The sequence below is a fragment of the Schistocerca nitens genome, chromosome 3 (assembly GCF_023898315.1).
Source record: "Schistocerca nitens isolate TAMUIC-IGC-003100 chromosome 3, iqSchNite1.1, whole genome shotgun sequence".
NCBI classification, from domain to species: domain Eukaryota; kingdom Metazoa; phylum Arthropoda; class Insecta; order Orthoptera; family Acrididae; genus Schistocerca; species Schistocerca nitens.
In genome coordinates this window covers 207,590,163-207,609,829 of record NC_064616.1, presented here as the reverse complement: position 1 = coordinate 207,609,829, position 19,667 = coordinate 207,590,163, and the positions used below count along the sequence as shown (strand labels likewise).

General features: G+C 44.2%; 1 protein-coding gene and 1 pseudogene across 1 annotated transcript in view; one reads left to right on the top strand and one right to left on the bottom strand.

The window, feature by feature from the left end:
- The window catches only part of LOC126248159 (uncharacterized), a 281,623-nt gene that overhangs the window by 202,767 nt on the left and 59,189 nt on the right, over window positions 1-19,667 (top strand). The gene's annotated exons all lie outside the window — the stretch shown is intronic.
- Window positions 135-252, bottom strand: LOC126249945 (5S ribosomal RNA; annotated as a pseudogene).

The window sequence follows — 19,667 nt, the reverse complement described above, 5'->3', positions numbered from 1 at the left end:
GATGTGGATAGGAGGGGCGTGGGGTCAGCACACCGCCCTCCCGGTCGTTATGATGGTATTCTTGACCGAAGCCGCTACTATTCCGTCAAGTAGCTCCTCAATTGGCATCACGAGGCTGAGTGCACCCCGAGGAATGGTAACAGCGCATGGCGGCCTGGATGGTCACCCATCCAAGTGCCGACCACGCCCGACAGCGCTTAACTTCGGTGAACTCACGGGAACCGGTGTATCCACTGCGGCAAGGCCGTTGCCTGTCTTGGGATGGAAGCATCATAGTTTTACAATGATGTCACACAAACTAATAATGTGGTTGTTGCTTAGCAGGGGATTTACCCATTGTGGTAGTATTTGTAGAATTAGCTATAACGTCATTAATGTGATGTGACGTCATTATTTTTCGTTTCTAATACATACACTATGACGTCACGCACACTAGTAGTGAAGTGGTGGCTTAGAAATGATAACTAAATCGTGATCATGCTGCACTGCGATTCGCTGAAAGCATCATGGAGGCCCGGCAGCGTGACCGAGCGGTTCTAGGCACTTCAGTCCGGAACCGCGCCACTGCTACGGTCGCAGGTTCGAATCCTGCCTCGGGCATGGATGTGTGTGATGTCATTAGGTTAGTTAGCTTTAAGTAGTTCTTAGGTCTTGGGGACTGACGACCTCAGATGTTAAGTCCCATAGTGCTCAGAGCCATTTGAACCATCATGGAGGCGACGCGACGTCGGAAGCAGTGGTTCAAAATGGTTCAAATGGCTCTGAGCGCTATGGGACTTAACTGCTGAGGTTATCAGTGCCCTAGAACTTAGAACTACTTAAACCTAACTAACCTAAGGACATCACACACATCCATGCCCGAGGCAGGATTCGAACCTGCGACCGTAGCGGGCGCGCGGTTCCAGACTGAAGAGCCTAGAACCGCTCGGCCACTCGGGCCGGCCGGAAGCAGTGGGATGGATCTTGGGTGACTGGATAAAATACAACTGTCGAAAAACACGTAAAATGTGGAAAATACCGAAAAATACTAGAAGTGGTGAAAAATACAGATAATAGGGAAAATACGAAATAATATGGATAACAGGTAAAATTGTGGAAGAATGAAAGTACTTGCGTATCTGCCAGGGTATGGTCTCTGCTGGTGCCTCAAATGACATAATATTAAATTCTTATTAACAAATAAAACTCAAGTGATGTGACTTAATATAATTTGTTATTAACAAATAGACACAGCCTGATCCTATCCCTATGCTGTCCAGCTCCAGAGTGAATCCTTCCCACTCAAATCTCTAAGTTATAGAAGATGATGACAAAGGGGGAGAACGAAGGGAAGCTCGAATCTTATTGGGTATCCCATCATTTTATTGTGCTCCGATTGACAGAGAGATAGGGAGGGCTTTCACATGAATTTTATATCAGTTGGCCACTGTCCCACAAATGCTTAAGATGTGGGGGGATTCCCCTGAGTGACTTTGGCAATTCCCGGCAGTTTCCTGGGGAAGCACGAACAGGGTTGGCGTTGAATATAAGGCTCCCATGCGTGTAACCTTACAGCGGATGTATAACCTGATACCGGATGTAATAAGATTTTTATCTTGATTCGAATCAGCTTTGCTACCCTAGTGATGTTTCTGGCGCAGACAGATGGCTCCCGCGGATGGATCGATGACACGGCTGATATAACTGTGACTTGCTCGCAGGCAGGCAGCAGGCAGCATCTGTTCACTGCCAGGTCTCCGTAGTCATTCTGCAAGCGCCTATGAATATCTGCGATGCTCTGGTTTCCCGCCAAAACAAACTCAATGACAGCTCTCTGCTGCTCCATTATAGACGCCCTTTTGAAGGCTCTGTATGAAACCACCACCTATCGGTTCATTAAACTATAGGGGATGAAGCGGAAATATTCCACTATGTCCTATAATGAATTCCTGATTTTTTTTCAACCGAAACTAGCAGACAAAAAAAAGTGTTGAATTATTTATTGAACGCCTCTCGTATATAAAAGTGGCCCTGTTTATCTGACATAATTAAATCGTTGCCCTACAATACTTGTATAATGGTCAAGGAATTCATTAACTAAGAAATTAAACAATAGTCACAATTAACTCAGTTTATTACATTAAACTGTGCGGCTGATCCCGGCGGAGGTTCGGGTTCTCCTTTGGGCATGAGTGTGTGTGTTTGTCCTTAGGATAATTTAGGTTAAGTAGAGTGTAAGCTTAGGGACTGATGACCTTAGCAGTTAAGTCCCATAAGATTTCACACATATTTGAACATTTTTTTATTACATTAAAATGCATGATAAGTGAAACTTCCTGACAGACTAAAACTATATGCTGGACCAATACTCGAGGTTGAGACCTTGGTATTTCGCGGGCAAGAGCTCTACCGACTGAACTATCCGTGCAAGACTCAGTAACCGTCCTCACAGCCTTACTTCCGCCAGTACCTCACCTCCTACCTTCTAAACTTCACATAAGTTCTCCTGCGAAACTAGCAGCACTAGCACTCCTGAAAGAAAGGATATTGTGGAGGCATGGCTTAGTCACAGTATTGGGTATGTTTCCAGAATGAATTTTTCACTCTGCAGCGAAGTGTGCATTGATATGAAACGGTTTGCTCGGAGTCTCGCTCCGGTACACAGTTTTAAGCAGAGATTTCGAGGAGAGCGCTTCAATCAGTTGTTCTTAAGCCAACTGTATTTTGAAGGTATGTGGACGACACTTCCATAGTGTGGCGCCACGGAGAAGATAAATTGATGAAGTTTCATCACCACCTCAACTCCATTCATAACATTCGGTTCACTACTGAAACAGAGGACGGTTGTGTGCCTTGGATGTCTTATTGATTGGCGACTCCATGGAGTGCTGTCTGCACAACGAACATATATGTCAAATTAAAAGGAAGGTCAGCGTTGGCCGTAATATTGATGTTTTATTGATAGCCAACCAAAACTGAGGAGCGATCACAATAATATTGTGATCTCTTCTGAGTTTTGGTTATTGATAACTTGATATTATTGTGATCGCTTCTCAGTTTTGGTTATTGATAACTTGATACCAGTGTCTGAGTTTAATTTGTACAGCACTGAAGATGATCACCATGTGATCGAAAATCGATTCTGCTATCGATAAAACATCAATATTACGGCCAACGCTGACCTTCCTATTAATTGGATGTCTTAGTTAGACGAAAGAATGATAGCTTTCTGGCGCATTCAGCTTATCGTACTCCCGCTCATACTAACTTTTATTTGCAAGACTCAAGTTGTCATAACCCTTCGAAAACTACGAGCGTGCTTAAATCACTAGTACACAGAGCTCACAGTGTCTCAGATCTAGACAGTTTGCCTAAAGAACTCGGCCACCTAAAGCCGGTGTTCATAAAAAATGGATATTCCGCCCGGTAGATTAACAGAGCACTGTCAGTCAAAACCAAGAGTCAGGAAATGGATAACTTACCTTCCTTTTGTGAGAACCATTTCATTTAAAATACAGGAGTCCTGGGTAAATTTCAGGGGAATGTGATTTTTGTCCACCATATTACTGCGGAAGACCGGAATTTACAAAATATTTTGTCAGTGTTGCATGTCTTACATAGGACATACCATACGCATTGTGGAAGAACACTGCACTGAACGTCAACACTGCACTCGATTTTTGCAACCTGTCAAGACCGCTATTGCCGAATACCATATTTCCACTGGACAAATGTTCAAAAGTGTGTGGATTCAAATGGTTCAAATGGCTCTGAGCACTATGGGACTCAACTGCTGAGGTCATTAGTCCCCTAGAACTTAGAACTAATTAAACCTAACTAACCTAAGGACATCACAAACATCCATGCCCGAGGCAGGATTCGAACCTGCGACCGTAGCAGTCTTGCGGTTCCAGACTGCAGCGCCTTTAACCGCACGGCCACTTCGGCCGGCTGTGTGGATTCCTAAGGGACCAAACTGCAGAGCTCATCGCTCCCTAGATTGACAAACTACTTAAATTAACTGATGCTCAGAACAACAGACACACCCATGCCCGCGGGAGGACTCGAACCTCCGGTGGGAGCGGCCGAGCAATCCGTGACATGGCGCCTCAAACCGCGAGGACACTCCGAGCGGCTAAGCTGGACATTCAGTGGAGTGTAATTGTGGTTTCACCGCCAGACACCACACTTGCTAGGTGGTAGCCTTTAAATCGGCCGCGGTCCGTTAGTATACGTCGAACCCGCGTGTCGCCACTATCAGTGATTGCAGACCGAGCGCCGCCACACGGCAGGTCTAGTCTAGAGAGACTCCCTAGCACTCGCCCCAGTTGTACAGCCGACTTTGCTAGCGATGGTTCGCTGTCTACATACGCTCTCATTTGCAGAGACGACAGCTTAGCATAGCCTTCAGCTACGTCATTTGCTACGACCTAGCAAGGCGCCATATTCAGTTACTATAATTACTTCAAGAATGTATTCTGAACAGATAATATTGTGAATCATGTACCGTCAAGAGCGACGTTCATCATTAATAGATTAATGTTAAGTATCAAACTAATTACGTCCGCTTTCTGAATTCTCATTCCTTGTCATGTTCCAGACCTCACATCAGTATAGTTCTTCCCTCGTCACGCCAGCCTGCGTGAGCTAAAACGCGTGCATTTCGGCCTCCACTCGTAACACGGTGTTGGCTATTCTGTTAACACAAAAGTAATAAAACTATGATTCTGACCACAGCAACATCTTTTTGGGAATCCATTACTAAAAAATCCTTTGGAAATACGCCTAGTGTAAAATCTGATGAACCGTTATAGCGGCTACCAGTTGGACAGTGCATGGAACCCCATCATCTCCACGATTCGTTCTAATTGAAGATGACAGATTGAGCCAACGACGGTGGCGACCGGTAACGCAGACGACAGTTCAGTTCTGCGGTTCCACCAGCGAGGGTGTTGCCGCCGGGAAGTGTAGTCCGCCTGAGCGCTTTATTTTGATGCATGCGCGGGATACTCTTAGCGCGCCGTATATTACGGAACGGAGCTAGTTTTCGTCACACCCAGTGCACCTCAGACTGTTCAGTAAGACATACAACATTCACACACCTTGCGTATACACAACATGTTGATTTTTGCTGGGACATGATCCTCACCGAAGGATGATGTCCCAGAAATAAATTAAAAAGGTTACAAGCCCCTGGTTCCGACCAAGGTTATCGGGAGGTTTCCCCTGGTTGTAAGGTGTATGCTGGAACTGATAAGCCCCACCCATTTATTCCCAATAGGGATCCCCCATTTCCCCAGTATCAGCTTCTCCAATAATTTTTTGAATAGAACTGCGACCATTAATGGAACGGAAGTCGAACAGCCCGCTTACGTGTGGAGAATGAAAGGAGTGAAAAAATGTCCTCGACGACTCGCCTGAAGACGACTGGGAGATTCTCAGTTGAAACGTCGTGGAATACAAATACACACATTTAAAGAGTATGCACCTCTGTTGTGTATTTCGCTGGTTGTGTGTATAGAAGGCAGGAAGGAAGATTAGAGTTTAACGTCCCCTCCACATCGAGGTCATTAGAGACGGAGAAAAAAATGGCTCTGAGCACTATGGGACTTGACATCTGAGGTCATCAGTCCCCTAGAACTTAGAACTACTTAAACCTAACTAACCTAAGGACATCACACACATCCATGCCCAAGGCAGGATTCGAACCTGCGACCGTAGCGATCGCGCGGTTCCAGACTGAAGCGCCTAGAACCACTCGGCCACCGCGGCCAGCCTCGCTACAATGACCTCGTGTTCACTAATCCCTGTATCTGTCATGACGCTCTCAATTAGATCAGGACTATTTGTGGCTAATAGGTCAAGTGTGCAAGTGTGTTCTCGCAACCATTTACAATTCGTGTGGGCTCATGAACTAATTGTTCAAAGTAATTCTCAGAGAAAGCATTTAGTTCAATTTCGGAAGATGTTAACTGTCTTCCACTGGATTTGAACATGTATTTTCGCCAAAGTGTGTGATTGTAAGCGTAGTAGCAAGTCTCTCGCTGACATGTGTGTCCCAACTTTGTGGTGCTACGACTTGCTGTTAAAATGGTTCAAATGGCTCTAAGCACTATGGGACTTAACATCTGACGTCATCAGTCCCATAGACTTAGAACTACTTAAACCTAACCAACCTAAGGACATCACACACATCCATGACCGAGGCAGGACTGGAACCTGCGATCGTAGCGGTCGCGCGGTTCCAGACTGAAGCGCCTAGAACCGCTCGGCAACACCGGCCGGCTAGAGACGGAGAAGAAGCTCGGGTTGTTTCAAAGATGGGGAAGGAAGTCGGCCATGCCCTTTCAAAGGAACCATCCCGGCATTTGCCTGGAACGATTTAGGGAAATCACGTTAACCCTCAATCGACATTACATGAAATGAATTCGTAGTTGCGAATATGAGCAACCATCAGCTGTGAAAGGGGAGGACGGCAATGTAGCTCTGTTCCGGACCGGAAGTCGAACGCGGATTTCCCGCTTTACGCGAGCGGTCGCCTTAACCACTTCGGCTATCCGTGCACAACCCACGGCCAGACCCAGACTTCCATATGTCTTCGTTCCTGCGTCACATCCTGTACTCAAAATCAAATTATGTAATTCCCATACAGGGGAGGACATTTTAATTGAGTATCGCTGCCTGCCTGCCTGCATGCATGCGTGTCCGAAGGAACATTGCATCGCTCGTTTTAAGAACACAGGCACTGCAATATCGTATCCTAAATCTGGATGGTGCGACGCGGATTTGAGCCGTCGTCCTCCCGAATGCGAGTCCAGCGTGCTAACCACTGCGCCACGTGCGGATAGAGGAGCGCTCAATAGTATCGACGGCACTGGCGTGTCTTTACGTAACAAATGAATGGTGCAATCAGACATGTCGAGGCCAATCCTGAAATTTTTCCCACAGGAAAAGTACATTGAAAGAAATGCACTGTCATAATTTTAGCTCCTAAGCCGCAGTGCCACTATTTAAAAAATGTGAATGTTAGTCATTGATGCCTCATGAAGAACCGCTCATAACAGCCATTTGTACAGCCCTTCCTGCCTGGGATGCGAATCGGCTTGTAAGCAGACGCAGCCGTGATAAGAAGACGTAGCGTTGCGTGCACTCACGCGAATTTTAAGCCAATAAGCCACACCAGGCATGTGACGAATCATTAATTTCTTCAATAACTTGCAATTCATATCAACAGCTAAATTGTTGCAGATGTAATTCTTAGACACGTGTCTTGCAGAGGAAAGAAAATCAAGGTAGTGTATGATTTTACACTATATACGGCTTCCATCAATCAGGACTTTAATTTGTTGACGTTAAATATTGTACAACAATTCCTGTAGCACAGTTCTTATGAGAATTTTTGAATAATGTACATTTATCTAACAATGAAGCGATTCCTTGTTTATTCGTCGCAAGAATGCGAGGTGTCTGTTGGATGACTAAAACAAACATCTTCCTTAAACCAGGCACACCTAACAAAGGAAAAATTAATGCATTCAGGCATTTCACAGTAATTACTACTTTTATTTAGACAGAATTAAAAATGCAGTAAGAAATGGTTGTGACCGTTGTTCTGCGTACCAGGCATACTTGATCAAATTCGTAAAACATGGTGGTACAAACTGTCAATGCAGAAATGACTGAAGTACAATAATATTGTTCCGCTGATAAACCTGAAATGACGAAGAGCTAACGGAAATTATATAGCCCGACAATTTCTTGAAAAATGCTTTAGACCGCCAGCCGGCCAGTGTGGCCGTGCGGTTCTAGGCGCTACAGTCTGGAACCGTGTGACCGCTACGGTCGCAGGTTCGAATCCTGCCTCGGGCATGGATGTGTGAGATGTCCTTAGGTTTAAGTAGTTCTAAGTTCTTGGGGACTGATGACCACAGATGTTAAGTCCCATAGTGCTCAGAGCCATTTGAACCTTTTTTTTTTTTTTTAGACCGCCGATTTTTTATTTATTTTTTTTATCGAGAGGCTGAATCACACTATTAGTTCCGCGTGGAATTCGAATTATATTAATAGTCTTATCGCCGTTCTTTACAGACAGTGGTGCCGATATTTCCAGGCTAACAGCCAAACAGAAGCAGTGATTTGTTTATTTTTTTTCGGGAATGGTAAGAAGTCTTTTAGAGATGTTTGCAACTAAACAGTCCTTTTATTTCTAATTTGTCTTGATGTTCCGAAAGACTGCGGAAACAGTGATCCAGTGATACCAATGGCATTGTCGTATACGCATAATTTCCTGAATCTGTTTAATTAGGTCGGAGGATCTTGGAAAACAGTGACGTTCATCACACCTGCAATTCAGAACGTCCAGTACCGTAGATTTTCCTCGGAGATAGTGCAGTTCTAAATCTTTCGAATGGTTTTCTTTCACACTTTTGCGAGTTTGATTTCGGCGCATATTTCGTACTTTATGCAAATCTTTTTTCTATTTATACAATCCATTTCAGATTTTATTAAATCAAACCGGCTTTAGACACTGCTTGTGTACAAGCATTTTCTCCCTCTTGCGCTTAACCAAAAGTTTTATAGCCTTTTCTTTCTTACTGAAAGTTATTACTGTACATGTTTACTTTGGGTTTGGAAGGTACTCTATTTTTGTTCTGGACTTTATTTTGCACAACAGTCGTTCGAACCATAATTCACGGAATCGTGCAAGATATTTCCTCTTTCGTTTAATGTTTCCACAGTTCCAAACAAAATGTCGACATCATTCGAGTGAATGTCCGAGAAATTAAGTAATAAATAACACATACGTTTTCAGGAGAGGTAGGTGATTTCGACTGCATACCACATTCTTCATATTTCATCTTTGCAAAGCTGAAAACATTAATTGAGCACCACATTACTGTGAAACTCTGAAATCTGCACAAAGACAAATGTTATTAGCTATCATATACGAAACAATAGCAAAGGAGATTAATTCAGTTTTATCTTCATTGTTAACACTTAGCAATACAGCAAAGGCAACTGCTAATTATTATGAATATTAAATGATATTCAAATGTATGTGTATTCCTAAGGGACCAAATTGCTGAAGTCATCGGTCTCTAGACTTACACACTACTTAAACTAACTTATGCTAAGTACAACACACACCCATGCCCGAGGGAGGACTCGAACCTCCGGCGAGAGGGGCCGCGCATTTCGTGACATAGCGCCTCAAACCGCGCGGCCACTCCGCGAGGCTAATGTTAATCTGTGAACATTTGTGACAGCAGAACTATCAACAGAAACTGAAATTCGCTTTAAAAATTGCGATCGCGTTGTGGCATGTTCACTGTTTGCCGATGTCTCGTCAACCAATAATATGTGCCCGCCGTCTTGCACATGCACTCTCTTCTACAACTAGGACAGGGGTGTTCATTTAGCTAGCCGCTTGGCTAGCTATGAATTTGGTAAATTTCATCCGTTTTTTAAAAGCACCTACAGTGTGTCGGTAGCAGCTACAATTTTGACACTGTGTCCCCTTCGGTGTATTCTTACTGTGTTAAAAATTTCAGGCCACGCTTCTGTATGTGGGAATGGACATGTAAGACAGTTGCATCGGTTCCATTCGAATAGGCCTCCTTCGTTCAGCTTTCTGTCTAGCAATCAGTTCGCATTACTTTGAAAGGTTCCATGCCCTCTTTTGCATGTCTCCTCTCATTTTCATCAATTTTATTAATGTTCTATGTCATTGCATGGTAGTAACAAACCGAATAAGGTTATTTTAGTGAGAGTATTTGAACTGAGAGCTCAAAAATACTTTTCACTTTATTCCTATACATGTTGGGTTAGTTCCATGGGTGGCCTGTGCGAGCCGAGCATCGGAGGACGGCACACGGCATTTCCGGTTGGGGGCTGCACTTCCCTGAATTCTGTGGGGTTCGTACAATAGACTTAAGCGCCTGGCGGAACGACTGACGTCGGTCGAGTTTCGCCTATTGTATGCAGGGCGAAACGACCTGCGAGACGTCTGAGTGTCGCCGCAGTTTATGTGTTTACCGTTCCGGCGCGTCCGGAACGAAGATTCCTGGCACCGACTGACTGCATTGTCCTCTTGATTCGGAGAAAACTTGCGGACTGTGCCCTGCTGGGTGTGACTCTCTGGCATCAGATGGCCGGTGGTCTAGGCAGGTTGTTTTCGTAGCCGGTCAAATGGCAAGTCCAGTGCCCTCAGCTGAATGTAGCCGGCCGAAGTGGCCGTGCGGTTAAAGGCGCTGCAGACTGGAACCGCAAGACCGCTACGGTCGCAGGTTCGAATCCTGCCTCGGGCATGGATGTTTGTGATGTCCTTAGGTTAGTTAGGTTTAACTAGTTCTAAGTTCTAGGGGACTAATGACCTCAGCAGTTGAGTCCCATGGTGCTCAGAGCCATTTGAACCATTTGAACCTCAGCTGAATAGCAGAGGCATTATTGGTCAACTTAAACTGAGGCTAGTTGACGTCATAAAGCCCTGCTCGAAATTGGAGGGAACGGTCGCTATTGGCGCAAATGATGTTCTGAGACAGTGTGGGGGAATTTTGGAATCAGAACTGAATGCTGATTCGCGGTTCTAGAGGAGAGTAGGGAGTAGAGCAATGTTGGCTTCGTTCTTGCATCGCATCACGGAGGATTGGGGATCTGATCTTCGTCAGAGTCGGACGGTTTTGCGACTTGGTCGCTCGTTTTCGGAAGGACTTAGAATTCTCGGACAGCCTTCGCGGCCAGGGGTTGACACAGAGTTGCTGCACGTCAGAAGTCGGCGCCTACATCATCAGGACGCTGCCTACCGGCGACGTGCTGCAGATTTCAGTACTGGTACAGTATTTTGCGGCTCCGGCGTTGTAGGACCTTATCAATTTCATACCGAATCCCTCAGCAGCACGCGCGCTCGCTTTGCTACAAGTACACCTTGCTTGTTTCTCCATATGATCCCATTTGAGCTCTCACTACTAATTGCGATACTGCTATATAGGCGGGAAATTAATATTCGATTCATTAGGACCTACAGTCGTTATCGTCAATCTATTGCATCACAGAGATGTGGATTTATGTTCTGATATACAGTACATCTCAATGTAATATTTAATCCGCATATCATTTCGTAGATATAGGCAGAATCCCATTTCCTGTTGTTTATTATGATAAAGTTCTCTTTTCTTGAGTAGATTGCGATTTTTATTAAATTATTGTGAGTGTGCGCTCCTTATTTCACCAACTAGCAGGGTCCACCATCATTTCCTTCCGTTACCGTTGTGCGCATAATTAATTAACTAGTAGATAAGGAGCGGGGTCGAGTGCATGTCTCGTTCTCATGCAAAATTCGTCTCAATTAAAGAGGTACAAACTCTTCTCCACACCGGCACCTCGCAACTTTACAGTGCACTGCGTAAATCTAGTAGCATGTTTGTATTCCTGGGCAGGTTAATACCATATTACCTCCTAACGGGACAGAAGCTGGAGACTGGAAATGCAAAATGTCCTTTAATTGTATCTCTGTATCAGGAAGGCTATTCAATTTGGACAGTAGCAAGAAAAAATAGCCTACACTAATTACAAGTGGTGTATACATTGCCGCGGTCAAAGCAAACTGCTTCCAATGCAAGTATTTCGCGATCTACGAGTAGAACACCCAAAGTAACATCATACACGGAGACAGTACATATATCTTCAGAATAAACGTCAGATGACACTTACTACACTGAGATTCGCAAGGAAGTAAACACTATGAGAGCAGAATGAGATTTTCACTCTGCAGCGGAGTGTGCGCGCCGCGCGGGATTAGCAGAGCGGTCTTAGGCGCTGCAGTCATAGACTGTGCGGCTGGTCCCGGCGGGGTTCGAGTCCTCCCTCGGGCCTGGGTGTGTTTGTTTGTCCTTATGATAATTTAGGTTAAGTAGTGTGTCAGCTTATGGACTGATGACCTTAGCAGTTAAGTCCCATAAGATTTCACACACATTTGAACGTTGTTTTGGAGTGTGCTCTGATATGAAACTTTCTGGAAGATTAAAACTGTGTGCCGGACCGAGACTCGAACCCGAGTTCGAGTCTCGATCCGGCACACAGTTTCATATCAGCACACACTCCGCTGCAGAGTGAAAATCTCATTCTGGAAACATCCCCCAGGCTGTGGCTAAGCCATGTCTCCGCATTATCCTTTCTTCCAGGAGTGCTAGTTCTGCAAGGTTCGCAGACGAGCTGCTGTGAAGTTTGGAAGGTAGGAGACGAGGTACTGACAGAAGTAAAGCTGTGAGGACGGGGTGTGAGTCGTGTTTGGGTAGCAGCTCGAATCTCTGTCTCAACAGTGCAATGAGGTTTAAAGGGGTACGGAGCGACCAGAAAGCTTTCACTACACAAACAAAAGACGGTGCAAAGATTGAAATGGGTACAGCAACATAAAAAGTGGAGCGTGCAGCTATGGACCGAGGTGTTATTCACGGACTGATCTAAGTTTGAGGTATTTGGAAGCCGTCGTCGAATGTCTGTTCGTCGACTTCGTGGAGAACGTGTGAAGAGTCAATGTGTGACTCCAACGGCGAAGCATGGTGGGCGGCCGGTCATGGTGTGGGGAAATGATAAAGTCGGTGATCTAGTGAGAATTAATGAAAAATTTACGAAGGAAGGATATCACTGGATACTAATGAACAATGCAATTCCATCTAACAAGAGACTAATTGGCCGTGGGTTTGTTCTGCGGCAAGACAATGAATTGTGCAGAGCAATGTGGCGAAATGAAGAATATGATTTGGCGAAGTCAGCTCTTATGGAATGAACTTAGCAGGGAGGTCAGAAAACTGAGGTCATGTGATGCTGAAGATCTTTGGCATAATTTGCAGACTGTTGGACTGGCATATTTACGTAAACATTACAAAATCTTATTGCCAAGAGTTCGTGCAGCTGTCCTGCGGGCAAAGGGTGGATACTTTGAAGAGGCTAAAATAAACCATATTGTATTGTACAGCTAGAGAAAATTTTTATTTTGTTTCTCTATTTAGTTCGTACGATGTGTTTGTACATTGAAATAAAGTATGCAGTTTTTATCATGGGTGATTTTCTTTTTCCGTAAGTCACTCCAGAGTCCACCAGCGTTTGAGCAAGAGCAAAAAACCTTCACCTCCTATAATGTCGTATGGACATACACGTCTCGCGCACAAATAGCAACGAATTTATCAATAATCATCTCCTGAACAGATTTAAGAAAGGTCTTCTCGTAAATACGCAAGACGCTAGTTTATTAGACACTCATGGACGGCAACAAATATGCCAGTGCCACGTGTCCCTTTAAAATCAGCATACATTTGACTGCACATCTAATACAAAACAAAATCAAAATTTCACTCAGCAGCATCCACTACATGCTTAAATACCGTTCAAACTTAACTTCTAAGTTCGTTATAGATTTTGTCGTTTTATATTCACCACTAATTACGAGGGTCACTCCAAAAGAAATGCACACAATTTTTGTAAAAATATAGTTTTCATTCTGCATGTGTGAAAGTTTTACAGTGTGTAGATACATCCTTCCCGCTTGTTTTCAAACTTAGTTCAGCCTGTTCCCGTGGGTGGCGCCGTCACAGCATGCCTTCAATATGGCTGCTACACTTGACGTTCGTCAGAAGCAACGTGCTGTCATAGAATTCCTGTGCTGTGAAAACGAGACAGTGGGAAACATCCACAACAGGTTGAAAAAGGTGTATGGAGATGCTGCTGTCGATCGCAGTACAGTTAGTCGGTGGGCAAGCAGGTTACGTGATGGAAGTGGGCACAGAAATATTGAGGATTGTCCTCGCAGCGGCAGGCCTCGTACTGCACACATTCCAGACAATGTGCAGAGACTAAACGAATTGGTGACTGCTGACAGACGCATCACAGTAAACGAATTGTCACACTACGTTGGGATAGGGGAAGGAAGTGTTTGCAGACTACTGAAAATGTTGGCATTAAGAAAGGTTTGTGCCAGGTGGGTTCCCAGGATTTTGACAGTGGCTCACAAAGAAACAAGAAAAAAGGCATGCAGCGAACTTTTGGAACAGTACGAGAATGGTGGAGATGAATTTCTTGGAAGAATTGTGACAGGTGATGAAACATGGCTCCACCGTTTTTCACCAGAGACGAAGAGGCAATCAGTGGAGTGGCATCATGCAAATTCACCCCAGAAAAAAAAATTCAAAACCACACCTTCTTCTCGAAAAGTTATGGCTACGGTGTTTTTCGATTCTGAAGGACTCTTGCTTGTGGACATCATGCCAAGTGGAACCACCATAAATTCTGATGGATATGTGACGACAATGAAGAAACTTCAAGCTCGACTGAGTCGTGTTCGACCACATCGGCAAAAGCAGGATGTTTTGCTGTTGCACGACAATGCACGGCCATAAGTCGGTCAAAAAACCATGGAAGCAATCACAAAACTCGGATGGACAACACTGAAACACCCGCCTTACCGTCCTGACCTGGCTCCATGTGACTATCATCTCTTTGGGAAACTACAAGACTCTCTTCGTGGAACAAGGTTTGAAGATGATGACTCCCTTGTGCACGCTGTCAAACAGTGGCTCCAACAGGTTGGTCCAGAATTTTACCGTGCGGGTATACAGGAGCTAGTTCCGAGATGGCGTAAGGCAGTTGAGAGAGATGGAAATTATGTGGAGAAATGAAAATATTGTTCCTAAAGGATGTATCTACACACTGTAAAGCTTTCAAAGGTGTAGAAGCCGGCCGAAGTGGCCGTGCGGTTAAAGGCGCTGCAGTCTGGAACCGCAAGACCGCTACGGTCGCAGGTTCGAATCCTGCCTCGGGCATGGATGTTTGTGATGTCCTTAGGTTAGTTAGGTTTAACTAGTTCTAAGTTCTATGGGAGTAATGACCTCAGCAGTTGAGTCCCATAGTGCTCAGAGCCATTTGAACCATTTGAAAGGTGTATAATAAAAATGGATTTAAAAAAAACAGTGTGCATTTCTTTTGGAGTGACCCTCGTAGATTTTTTCTTAATCCCGTATTTATTGATATGATGTCCTTCGTTTGCAAACCACGGTTAATTTCCCCGCACATGTTCTGCGATAAGAACGAATTGAAAAGCTGGTGATAATGTAAATTGGCCTACACTCTGTCGTATCGTTCAACTAACAGTGCCATGCCTGCCGTTGATAGGCAGTGGTTACCACCAGCCCAGCCGCTGCAGTCTGGAACCGCAAGACCGCTACGGTCGCAGGTTCGAATCCTGCCTCGGGCATGGATGTTGTGTGATGTCCTTAGGTTAGTTAGGTTTAACTAGTTCTAAGTTCTAGGGGACTAATGACCTCAGCAGTTGAGTCCCATAGTGCTCAGAGCCATTTGAACCATTTGAAAGGTGTAGAATAAAAATGGATTTAAAAAAAACAGTGTGCATTTCTTTTGGAGTGACCCTCGTAGATTTTTTCTTAATCCCGTATTTATTGATATGATGTCCTTCGTTTGCAAACCACGGTTAATTTCCCCGCACATGTTCTGCGATAAGAACGAATTGAAAAGCTGGTGATAATGTAAATTGGCCTACACTCTGTCGTATCGCTCAACTAACAGTGCCATGCCTACCGTTGATAGGCAGTGGTTACCACCAGCCCAGCTTGTGGGGACGTCAGAGCGCGGTTCGAGACGGTCGTAGCTGCGTACGGAGCGGCTTCTGTACACATACGTCAACAAATCGGGCAACTTAAATCACGGTCTGATGAGGGACATTGCAAACATCGTAGCTCCATTCTGTTTGTCTCCATAGTGAGCCAGTTTACTGAGCTGATTCCATACAACTGAGAGGCACATACACAGCAGACGACCGCGTGCTACCGGTTCTGCAGACTCCACAGCGCTCGAAGGCGACGAGTGTGTTGCGTGAAGAGGGTGACTAATATCTCGTCTCATGAACTTACGAGGGCTGTTCGGAAAGCAAGGTCCGATCTGTCGCGAAATGGAAACCACAGTGAAAATCAAAAAATTTTTATTCGTAACAGTTAGCCACACCTTCCAGCTACCTCTGTAAATAGTCGCCGCGCAAACTTAGACATTTGTTGTGGCGTTGTATACAGGCGCTGGTTCCAAGATGGCGTAAGGCGGTTGAGAGGGATGGAAATTATGTGGAGAAATGAAAATATTGTTCCTAAAGGATGTATCTACACACTGTAAAGCTTTCAAAGGTGTAGAATAAAAATGGATTTTAAAAAAATAGTGTGCATTTCTTTTGGAGTGACCCTCGTAGATTTTTTCTTAATCCCGTATTTATTGATATGATGTCCTTCGTTTGCAAACCACGGTTAATTTCCCCGCACATGTTCTGCGATAAGAACGAATTGAAAAGCTGGTGATAATGTAAATTGGCCTACACTCTGTCGTATCGCTCAACCAACAGTGCCATGCCTGCCGTTGATAGGCAGTAGTTACCACCAGCCCAGCTTGCCGGGACGTGCCGGCCGAAGTGGCCGTGCTGTTAAAGGCGCTGCAGTCTGGAACCGCGAGACCGCTACGGTCGCAGGTTCGAATCCTGCCTCGGGCATGGATGTTTGTGATGTTCTTAGGTTAGTTAGGTTTAACTAGTTCTAAGTTCTAGGGGACTAATGACCTCAGCAGTTGAGTCCCATACTGCTCAGAGCCATTTGAACCATTTTTTGCCGGGACGTCAGAGCGCGGTTCGAGACGGTCGTAGCTGAGTACGGAGCGGCTTCTGTACACATACGTCAACAAATCGGGCAACTTAAATCACGGTCTGATGAGGGACATTGCAAACATCGTAGCTCCATTCTGTTTGTCTCCATAGTGAGCCAGTTTACCGAGCTGATTCCATACAACTGAGAGGCACATACACAGCAGACGACCGCGTGCTACCGGTTCTGCAGACTCCACAGCGCTCGAAGGCGACGAGTGTGTTGCGTGAAGAGGGTGACTAACATCTTGTCTCATGAACTTACGAGGGCTGTTCGGAAAGCAAGGTCCGATCTGTCGCGAAATGGAAACCACAGTGAAAATCAAAAAAATTTTATTCGTAACAGTTAGCCACACCTTCCAGCTACCTCTGTAAATAGTCGCCGCGCCAACTTAGACATTTGTTGTGGCGTTGTACAAACTTTACAGTATCCTCGTGACAGATAGCAGCCGCCTGCGCTTTCTGCCAATTCACTAAAAAAGGTAGGAAGATTGTAAAGTTGTTGCTTTAATTTGCTATGAAAGCGGTGCTGATAGTCAATAAAAGCGGGTTAAAAGCTGTGAGCTGTCTGGGGAAGCTAACCTTGCATTACTGCGCAACTGTTTCACCAGGTATCCAGTCTAGCTTACCAAATTCCCAACCAGACTAACATTAATTATAAACTTTTAATAGTCATACGACAACCGGTGATATACATATAAAAACAGAATTTAAATAAAAAGAAATAAATCAGTTTATATTTGGAAATTTATTTTAACATTGATCATTGAAATTTCAGCATATTAAACTTGATTCATAACTAAACTGATGCCTTATTTAGGATTGTGAAAATGTGAGATTGTAATCTTACGGAACACATCAAATATAGAGCCAAGATTGGGAGACTGCATACAACACTCCATTCATAAAATAACACACGAAGAACGTTGAAACATATGCAAGAGGAAATTAACCACAACCAACCGATTCAATTTTCACCCAAAGAAGTTACGTTCGTAGCACAATCCTGTCTGTCATGTAATTACCACACACTGGTATACTAAATTCATACTAACTCTCTGTGAAATCTTCCCGAAAAGAATAGCTGAGGGCTACTTTCATGATTACACCACATGCTTCACGTGGTCAACTTGGTTTACACAAAGAGTGTAACTCCACAATAATTTTGATAATTAAAATAAATTACATCGAAATGCAATTTACAAAAGAAAAACCTCGAACTGGTTACTATCGTCTTACTATTAACCTGATGGGTCAAACAATTGTATAAGCACGTGGTACTGGTCTCACAAAGTACACCCCACGTGGGTTGAACATAAAGAAAAGTTGCTATATTGAAAAATATTGTCAAGACCAGACGTTACTGATCAACACGTGGTGCCACTTTACTCACAAAGTAGTGACAAAACAACTACCGGAATATATTCTGAACTTCACACTCGAATTACACTGCGTTGCAATTTAAGATAACATTAGATATTTTAGAGCTAAACCTGAAATAAAGGTGATTAAATTTTCAGTTAGGCTGATCTTAAGAAATCCATTGTCCTACGGACTTAGCAGACACGCGCTCAGCCGGAGATCTTACCACTTCAGACGCTCGCCGCGGACAGACTGACCTGGGCTCCTACCAAGGGTGCTTCCGTATACAAAACGGAAGTGACCAGAGAGGCAGCTTCCTATACCAACATGACAAGGGACGGACAGGACCATACTAAGGATAGAAATCTCTTTGCTTTTAGAAAGCGTAGCTACCTGTTCCGACGTTGGTCCTACTGTTCTCTAGCAGACAGGCTTGTCTGCTACCATCCAGTATGCAACTAGAAATACATTTGCTCATTCATTCTTTCACACAGAAGGGAGGGGGGATGACAGTATTTTATGATATACAGTATATAAAAGAAAGCGGATGTAGGTTCCGTATGAGACTGTGTGACATGAATTACATATAAACTGTGTTTTAAAGTGTAGTAGTGTGACAGATCGTACTTGTTTATGTGTAAAAGTAACACGTTTCACTGCTCAGTCTCCTCCCAGATAGTCAGAAACACCACAGTAAATTTAGAAGAGGAATTTATGCTTAAATGACAACAGATTCAAGAAATTAACATGAAAGGAATCCAACAGAGACCTTTCAAGATTTTTCTGTTTAGCAAAAGTGACAAAAAGCAAATTACAGAATACCTGACGGCTCAACACAAAAGTTTTGTCTCAAGTACAGATAGTGTTGAGGATCAGTGGACAAAGTTCAAAACCATCGTACAATATGCGTTAGATGATTATGTGCCAAGCAAGATCGTAAGAGATGGAAAACAGCCACCGTGGTACAACAACCGAGATAGAAAACTGCTGCGGAAGCAAAGGGAACTTCACAGCAAACATAAACATAGCCAAAGCCTTGCAGACAAACAAAAATTACGCGAAACGAAATGTAGTGTGAGGACGGCTATGCGAGAGGCGTTCAATGAATTCGAAAGTAAAGTTCTATGTACTGACTTGGCAGAAAATCCTAAGAAATTTTGGTCTTATGACAAAGCGGTAGGTGGATCAAAACAAAATGTCCAGACACTCTGTGACCAAAATGGTACTGAAACAGAGGATGACAGACTAAAGGCCGAAATACTAACTGTCTTTTTCCAAAGCTGTTTCACAGAGGAAGACTGCACTGTAGTTCCTTCTCTAGATTGTCGCACAGATGACAAAATGGTGGATATCGAAATAGACGACAGAAGGATAGAGAAACAATTAAAATCGCTCAAAAGAGGAAAGGCCGCTGAACCTGATAAGATACCAGTTCGATTTTATACAGAGTACGCTAAGGAACATGCCCCCCTTCTTGCAGCGGTGTACCGTAGGTCTCTAGAAGAGCGTAGCGTTCCAAAAGATTGGAAAAGGGCACAGGTCATCCCCGTTTTCAAGAAGGGACGTCGAACAGACGTGCAGAACTATAGACCTATACCTCTAACGTCGATCAGTTGTAGAATTTTGGAACACGTATTATGTT